At 49.6% G+C, this 8812-nt stretch overlaps 1 long non-coding RNA gene across 1 annotated transcript; it reads left to right on the plus strand.

Moving 5' to 3' along the window:
• Positions 1-49: 49 nt before the first annotated feature.
• Positions 50-8151, plus strand: LOC123947081. The gene is made up of 3 exons (XR_006819697.1): positions 50-196; positions 324-712; positions 7845-8151. It is a non-coding gene; the product is annotated as an uncharacterized LOC123947081 (long non-coding RNA).
• Positions 8152-8812: the final 661 nt, after the last annotated feature.

Here is an 8812-nt window from a genome sequence, read left to right on the forward strand (position 1 = left end):
GACTTCCTCTATTCGGGGCGGGACCAAGTGGAGGAGGTCCCGCCCCGGGGTTCCGGGAGACTCTGGCGCGCAAAGTTGTCGGGCTTGGTCTGTTCGGTTGAGGTTTGGCGGGTTTCTCTTCGTGGACAAGGAACGTGGTTAGCGTTTCATTGGTTACTTAGCCACTCTGTGCCTCAGTATCCCCACTTGAAAAAAGGTATACTAATACCTGCCTTAAGACTACCATAAGGTGTCAGAGTATCAGACCGATGTCTGGGACACTTAGAAAACCCTCTGTGTGTTTTGCTATTATTTTTTTAAAATATTTTATTTATTTATTTTAGAGAGAATGAGAGAGAGCGCACGAGCAGGTGGACGGACAAAGAGAATCTCAGGAAGACTCCCCGCGGAGCACGAGCCGGATGGGGGGCTCGATCTGATGACCCTGAGATCAAGATCCGACCGGAAATCAAGAGCCCATGCTCAACTGGCTGAGCCACGCAGATGCCCCTGTGTTTGCTGTTATTCATTATAGCCGCCGCCCAGCCCAGGTTCGCTGCCACTGCCTGTCTGGCACCAGCGCAGTTCCGAGGAGAAATGATGTCCAGGCGAAATCAGCATTTGTTGAGGTCCAAGTGAGCCCCTTGCACGAAACTGCAGTAAGAATGCATTTCGGCCAGTGCTGGAACGGAGACTCCAGAAGCTGAGTGACCTGCAGAGGGCCACCCAGCTAGTAAGTGGAGCCACCCCACTTCAGATTCTGCACTCTTCGCCACTGTGCTGTATGGTTTCCAGCACACACCATGTCCTGTCAACCCCTGGTTAAGGCATTTCCTCTCAGTCTGGAACACCTCTCTCTTTTCCTCACAACTTTCTACTTAAGGTTCAGTCCAGAAAATGTTCCCTAATGATCCCACTCTTTCCTCTGGTTGGCCAATAATAATAGAAACCTCGAACACTTTGGCGCCTGGGTGGCTCAGTCCTTAAGAGTTTGCCTTCAACTCAGGTCATGATCCCAGCGTCCTGGAATCAAGCCCTGGAGCCGGCTTCTCCCTCTCTAGCTCCCCTGTGTTTGTGTTCCTTCTCTCGCTATCTCTCTCTGTCATAAATAAATAAATAACAAAATCTTAAAAACAAACAAACCTCTAACATTTGTGGAGGTCTTATTTAATCTAGCTGGCTCAGTTGGAGTATGCAACTCTTGATCTCAGGGTGTTAAATTCGAGTCCTACATTGGGTATAGAGCTTACTTGAAAATAAAATCTTAGGAAGACCTGGATGGACCAGTCAGTTAAGTGCATGGGACTCTTGGTTTCAGCTGAGGTCATGATCTCAGGGTTCTGAGACCTAAATAAAGTTCTTGCCTCAATGCACAGAGTAAGTGTTCAGTAAATGCCAGCCATTGTTACTATCCCCATTTTGCAGATGGCAAAACAAAGGCGTGGGCAGGATGAGCCTCTAGAGAGTGTTTGTGTGGACTGGGGGGAGGCTAGGCATTAAATGCAGGCAGATAGGCTCCAGAAACTTGGTTCTTAGCAGCTCCAAGTGCACACCTTCCTTCGTGCTGCAGTAGCAAGCACTATGCTGCTTTGAAATAACCTATTCCTGAGTTCCTCAGTAGAAGGAGCCCTCCCAGGGGAATTCCATTTTGAAGTCCCAGCTTGTATGCTGAGGTGACCTTCCCTTTGCCGGTAACCGTGATACTTCAGGGATATTAAAAGTTGCTGATTAGGGGTGCCCGGCTGGCCCAGTCATGCGACCCTTGATCTCAGGGCCATGAGTTCGAGCCCCACCTTAGGTGTAGAGCTTACTTTGGGATTAAATCTCAAGGCTTCAAGATCTTAACTTTTGGCAACAGTTTCCTTTTCTGTCACCTTTCCATTTCCGCTTTCATTTATTCATGGATTCACTCAAAACCCTATGGACCACACCTGTGGTATCTCCTAGATGACAAATGACCTCCTAGCTTCTTTTGTTGTTGTTGTTCTTAAATATTTTATTTATTTATTTGACGGAGAGAGACACAGCAAGAGAGAGAACACAAGCAGGGGGAGTGGGAGAGGAAGAAGCAGGCTGAGCAAGGAGCTGAGCAAGGAGCCTGATGCTGCGGGGCCGATCCCAGGATCCTGGGATCACGACCTGAGCCGAAGGCAGAGGCTTTAACCCACTGAGCCACCCAGGCGCCCCCTCGTGGCTTCTTGTAGGCCTCTCATAACTCTCACCAGAGCTCAGTGTTTTAGGTTTTTTTTTTTTTTAAGATTTTATTTATTTATTTGTCAGAGAGAGGGAGCATAAGCAGGGGGCGCAGCAGGCAGAGGGAGAAGCAGGCTTCCTGCTGAGCAAGGAGCCCCATGTGGGACTTGATCCCAGGACCCTGGGATCATGACCTGAGCCAAAGGCAGACACTTAACTGAGTCACCCAGGTGTCCCCAGAGTTCAGTGTTTTTGCCTTTCCAACCGATGGCAGACCTGGTGGGACAAGTCATGATCAGAGATCATGACATCTCAGTCACTGTGTCCCTGGAACCTAGCACAGGCTCTATCTAGCATAGTATGGGTGCTCAGTAAATGTCTACTGGATGAATGAATGAATGCTGCCCAAAGGAGTCTAGCAGAGAGAGAGAAATAAGGCCCACAGTAGGCAAGATTCAAGTTGGATCCTGACGTTACACTTCCTCTTTCCCCGCCTCTCATATTTCTTGCATGTCCCCATTCCACGGATCCTTCGTGCCTCCACCTGGACCCCAGAATTAGCAGCCAGAATTGACTGAAGCACTAATTCCAGAATACCTTGGCCGTCAGAGAAGCCCATCAGTTACCTGGGCTCATCACTCAAGTCTTCTATGTTCCTTCTGGAGCTGCAGAGGCTCGGTGTTGGGGGTGAGGGCAGACAGTTCCGAGAAGACGGAGAATTTACTTCCGGGAGCTTCCCGCTCTTTGTAGAGTGTGGCAGGGCTGTCACTGCTTTGATGTGCAGTGACGAGTGTCGTGTTCTCACTTTCCACTGTGACTGTTGCAAACTCCAGTGTCCCCTCGGTCTTCCAGCTCTCTCTCGCCTCTGCTTCACTCTGCTCTCACTTTCCTCCCCTCAGCACAGGAGTTTCTGTCTCCAGTTTTTCTAGATCCTCATTCAGGAAAGGATCTTGCTCTTTCAATTACTTGATGTCAAATCTTTTATCCCTCTAGTTCTTCCTCCCTTCTTGTGATTAAAAAAAAAAAAAAAAAGCGCAGGTCTCTCCCACTATAGAAACATTTCCACTCGTCCCGTTACTTCTTTAACTCGGGAACCTCTCTTTCTGACTGTGTCTTCACCAACCATTCCTGACACCGCGTGATTTGCAACTGCTTAACCTTTCAGCACCTGGGCCTACCCCCCGCCGGTGGCTGATGATCCCCCAGTCGACAGTGACGAGCAAAGGCAAGAATAGAAGCTGACTCCCTAGATCCCTCACCATCCAGGATCCGCCTGTATTGAACAAATGTGCTTCGCTGCCCACTTTATTCCTTAGCACTCTCATGTCGCCTCTGCCCTCTGGTTTCCTCCAAACCACACTCATTCATCACTGAGAACTTCCTGTAATAAACACATCAAAAGGCCCTTACCCATAATATATTCATTTGCCTATATTTGCATGAAGAACCACTAATATGTAACACTCCGTGTGTTACATACTAGTTTTGTTTGTTTGTTTGTTTTTAAGAATCACTAGGGGCTCCTGGTGGCTTAGTTGTTAGGCATCTGCCTTTGGCTCAGGTCATGATCCCGGGGTCCTGGGATTGAGCCCCACATTGGGCTCCCTGCTCAGCGGGGAGCCTGCTTCTCCCACTCCCACTCTCCCTGCTTGTGTTCCCTCTCTGTGTCTCTCTCTGTCAAATAAATAAAATATTGGGAAAAAAAGGATCACTAATAAAACTGTGTGCTGGGGGGACATTCAGGGAAGGAAATAAGCAGGGAAAGAACAGGGAGCCAGCTTTTTTTTCCTTCCTAATGTACGTCTTTATGTCATTTTCATTTTTTAGTCCAACAATTATTCGTTTCCTATATTAAATCACCCCTCCTGGTAGACTGAAGTGCTTAGCAATTTTGACAAGCCCTCCCTCCCTCTTGCTTTGAAAACAGAACTGTACTGATTCCCCTCCCTTTCTGACTGCTCTTTCTGCGCTAACATTTCCCCTTCTCACTTCTGGCAAAGGAAGCAGTGGGAGTTTCCGCAAGACTTAACCCACCTTTCTGCCCACTGGAAACCGGTTGCACAGCTGCAAGGCTTGCCTTCTGAGTCTGCAGGTTCTCCAGAGCTTTGGTTCTTGATCTTCAAAGGTCACTTCCAGGGATGCCTGAGTAGCTCAGTGGGTTGAGCCCCCCTCGGCTCAGGTCATGATCTCAGGGTCCTGGTATTGAGCCCCGCGTCGGGCTCTCTGCTCGGAAGGGAGCCTGCTTCCCCCTCTCTGCCTACCTTTCTGCCTACTTGTGATCTCTCTCTCTCTCTGTCAAATAAATAAAAAAATCTTAAAAAAAAAGCCACTTCCAGCTGGTTGTCATGGCTACCTAAATCAACATCTCTAGACTGGGAGTCTTACCTTTTTCTTTTTTTTTTTTTAAGATTTTATTTATTTATTTGACAGACGGAGATCATAAGTAGGCAGAGAGGCAGGCAGAGAGAGAGGAGAAAGCAGGCTCCCCGCTGAACAGAGAGCCCAATGCGGGACTCAATCCCAGGACCCTGGGATCATGACCTGAGCTGAAAGCAGAGGCTTTAATCCACTGAGCCACCCAGGCACCCCACCTTTTTTTTTCTTTTAAAGATTTTATTTATTTGACAGAGAGAGAGAGATCACAAATAGGTAGAGAGGCAGGCAGAGAGAGAGGAGGAAGCAGGCTCCCCACTGAGCAGAGAGCCTGATGTGGGGCTCGATCCCAGGACCCCGAGACCATGACCCAAGCCGAGGGCAGAGGCTTAACCCACTGAGCCACCCAGGCGCCCCGGGAGTCTTACATTAAAATTTTTTTTTTTTTTTTTATTCTAAGTGGGCTCAACACTCAACATAGGGCTTGAACTCACAACCCTGAGATCAAGAGTTGCATGCTCTACCGAGTGAGCCAGCCAGGTGCCCCTCTGTCCTTCTTTCTTAAACAAATTATTCATGTAATGTCCTGTTACCCATTAGGATCATTCATTCTGCAATGGTGTGTACTGTGTGCCAGGCATTGTACCCGGCATTGGGATACAGGGGTCAGCTGATGAGGTTGCAGTGGAGAAGACAAAGGTGAGAAGAGAAGGTAAATTTGGAGAAGTAGATGGAAGCCAGACCAGGAGATCCTTGTTGGAAACAAGGATATTTGGGGGCTTTATTCTAACCTATGGAAAGTCATTGAAAGGTTTTAATGACAGAGGGTGGCTTAATCAGATTTGTGTTTTGGAAATATCCCATTGGCTATGTATGGAATGGGTCAGGGTCAGTTTCCCTGGGGTGAATGACACGAGAAGCCGAGAAGCCAGTTGGGCTAATGCCGTAGACTAGGTAAGACCTAGGGGTATGGGTAATCTACCTTGGATAAGAGAATTGCGTGCAGAGGAATTAAATAATGGGAAGAGATTAAAAGGTACACTCAATCCATTTTAGTGACGGATTAGTTCTGGGGTGTATGGGACAGGGGAGAGTCATGGATGCTTCTAGGTCTCTAGGTTTTATCACTGCATGGATAATAATGCCACATACCATGGGGTGGGAGGAGGGGCTGCAGGCAGGACGGACTTCCGTCATGGATGTGTTAACAGTGCTGTTATCTAGGTGTTTGGGGACTCCTGGGTGCCTCAGTCAGTTAAGCATCTGCCTTAGGCTCAGGTCATGATCCGAGGGTCCTGGGATGGAGCCCCGCATCCGGCTCTCTGCTCAGCAGAGAGCCTGCTTCCTCCTCTCTCTCTCTGCCTGCTTCTCTGCCTACTTGTGATCTCTGTCTGTCAAATAAATAAAATCTTAAAAAAAAAAAAAAAAAGGAATGTTGAGCAGATGATTAAACATCCAGGTCTGGAGCCCAATGGTAAGCACTGGAAATATAAATTTAGTGGTCATTAGCACATAGATGGTAATTAAAACCATAGGAGCTTTAGGCCCTGGAGCTGATGAACAACACAAGAAAGAATTCTGCCTTGGGGCGCCTGCCTGGCATAGAACTCCATCTCTGGGTCTTAGGGTCGTTGAGTCAAACCACAAGTTGGGGATGGAGCTTACTTAATTTAAAAAAGAAAAAAGAAAAACAAAAAAGGAAGAATTCTGCCTTTTGTGCAGTGTTTACATTCCAGTGAGGGAGATGATGTTAAAGAATAAACAAGAGGGGTGCCTGGGTGGCTCAGTGGGTTAAAGCCTCTGCCTTCGGCTCAGGTCATGATCCCAGGGTCCTGGGATCGAGTCCCGTATCGGGCTCTCTGCTCCGCGGGGAGCCTGCTTCCTCCTCTCTCTCTGCCTGCCTCTCTGCCTAGTTGTGATTTCTGTCAAATAAAAAAATATTAAAAAACAAAAAACAACAACAACAAAAAACACTGGGCTGGCTGATCTCATCTAGGAGGAACAACGTGACTAGAGAGCAAAATTCAGCCCAGGGCCGGAGCCCAGGGCATTCCAAAATTTAAAATTTAGAGCTCAGTCAGAGGAAAAAGGAGACTAAGAAAGGCCCATCAGGAGGACACCACCTAGGATTCTGGTACAGAGAACGCTGGGGTTGAGCACTGATGAAATCCAACATTTCTTGGTCAAGGCAAGAGAGGCTGAGAGAGACGGAGGAGGTAAAGGAACACGTTAGGGCATAGAAGGAAATCCAGGGGCTGCGGTATCAAGAGGGAAATGGCTGTGTCCACTGGACTAGGGAGGCTGTTAGAGACCTTAGGGGAGTGTTAGAAGCAGAGACCCAGGAGGAGGAGGAGGAGAGAAAGTTTCTCCAGAAGGAATATGGGACAGCAGCTTGGGGTGGGGGGCAGAGGCCAGAACAGGGGCCCACAGGAGGGTGTCTACCATGGCATGGACTTGACTGAGCCGGCGGACTGGCCAGGGCTCCCAGCCAAACACGTGAAGAGAGAACGGATGATGGAGAGTCAAACGCACCTAGGGGGCTGGAAGGGAAAGGGTCCCACACACCAGAGGAAGCAGCACTTGGAGCACCTCTCTCTGATTATACTTTGCAAGCAGGAATTTAGGGGGTTTTCTGACACCTCTCATTTTCTTTCTCCGTGCATCAGGGTGCGCGCTGCGTGGCGTCAGGGTCTCACTGCTGGTTACGGACTGACAGGAGTCCTTATTTGCCCCCATTGTGACTTTTTTTTGGGGGGGGGGAGCAATCCTGCCCTTGGGTACTGGCAGAAAATAGAGAGTAGGGTTTCCAAAGTGGGGATTTTGTCACGTGGGTGTCAACACAGGAGTGGCAGGAGAATTTAGAGGACTCAGCAACCATGTTATTGAAATGATGGGCTATAAAACCTCACCTGCTTAGGAAAGAGGAAGGAGGGCCGATGCGTTGGAGAAAGTAAATAACGTCGCGTCCTGGAGTGGCCGATGAGTTTTAAAACACAAGGGCAAAGTCAAGGATGCTGAAATTTGTGATTGTGGAGGGGAGCGATGTGGGGTGACTATGGCAGTGTGTGGCTGGGTTGGCCTGGAGGAAGGAATGTAGCAGCCTGGGCTGTTTGGGTGATTCTCCATGTGGACACTTGGAGTCGCCTAAGGTGATGGCGGGCCTTACAGGGGTGAGGAAGGCTGAGGCAGACGTTGAGCCTTAACCACTACCTTTCCTTCTACAACCCCATCCCCACCCTTCGCCATCGACGCATTTCCTAAAATAGCCCCGATTTAAAACAAAGTCCTTGGCCATGCAGGTCTGCGGAGCTTCGGCGGCGATCTCTAGTCCACGGATGACAGCACTTGCTTGGAACAGGCCGGCCCTCGGGATTTCTCCGGCATCTCGTCCACCTCTTCTCCCATTTCCCGGCGCGGACGTATTTTACGACACAAGAACTGGAAGGTGTGTGGCCTACCGTTGCCTACAACAGACTCGCTTAAGAGCATTTTCTCAGGGGCGCCTGGGTGGCTCAGTGGATTAAGCCGTTGCCTTCGGCTCAGGTCATGATCTCAGGGTCCTGGGATCGAGCCCCGCATCGGGCTCTCTGCTCTGCAGGGAGCCTGCTTCCTCCTCTCTCTCTGCCTGCCTCTCTGCCCACTTGTGATCTCTCTGTCAAATAAATTAAAATCTTTAAAAAAAAAAAAAGAACATTTTCTCAGGGACCCAGTGGTTTCCCGCAGAGGGCGTTTTGGCATGGTAACTTTGGGATCGCGTCCAGGTTCCTGGTATGGTTTCACCAGTGACTGAGACGAGGGTCAGGTAAGCGAGGGAATGTATGTCACGGGGCTCTCTGAGCAGCGCCCGGCCGACGGGAGGCCGTCAGTCAGCGCCGTCAGCAGCTCAGTTAAGTTCTTCTGAGCCGGTTTCCTCACGGAACGGGCCCGCTGCCATCTGTTTGGCAAAGCATCCTGAGAATTAAGTCAGACGACAGTACCTGGGAATCAGAAAATGTTCGTTTCCTTCCGTTCCTCCCCTTTGCCATTCTAGAGGCGCTTCGGGGCCACATGTCTGCCAGGTCTCTGTCTGAGCGGCTTAGCATGGGTAAGAGGCTGCCGGGACCGAGCATCGGCGGGCAGGTTCTCGGCCATGGCCTCCACCGGGCGCTTCTCTCCGCTCTCGTGGCTCTCACTCCAAAGGCAAGTAGGGATTCAACAGGACAACAACAAGAGGCAGAAGAACATCAGTTTCTTTTAGAGACTGTGGACCCCGCAGCGGGGGGCAGGC

The sequence above is a fragment of the Meles meles genome, chromosome 7 (assembly GCF_922984935.1).
Source record: "Meles meles chromosome 7, mMelMel3.1 paternal haplotype, whole genome shotgun sequence".
Lineage (NCBI taxonomy): Eukaryota > Metazoa > Chordata > Mammalia > Carnivora > Mustelidae > Meles > Meles meles.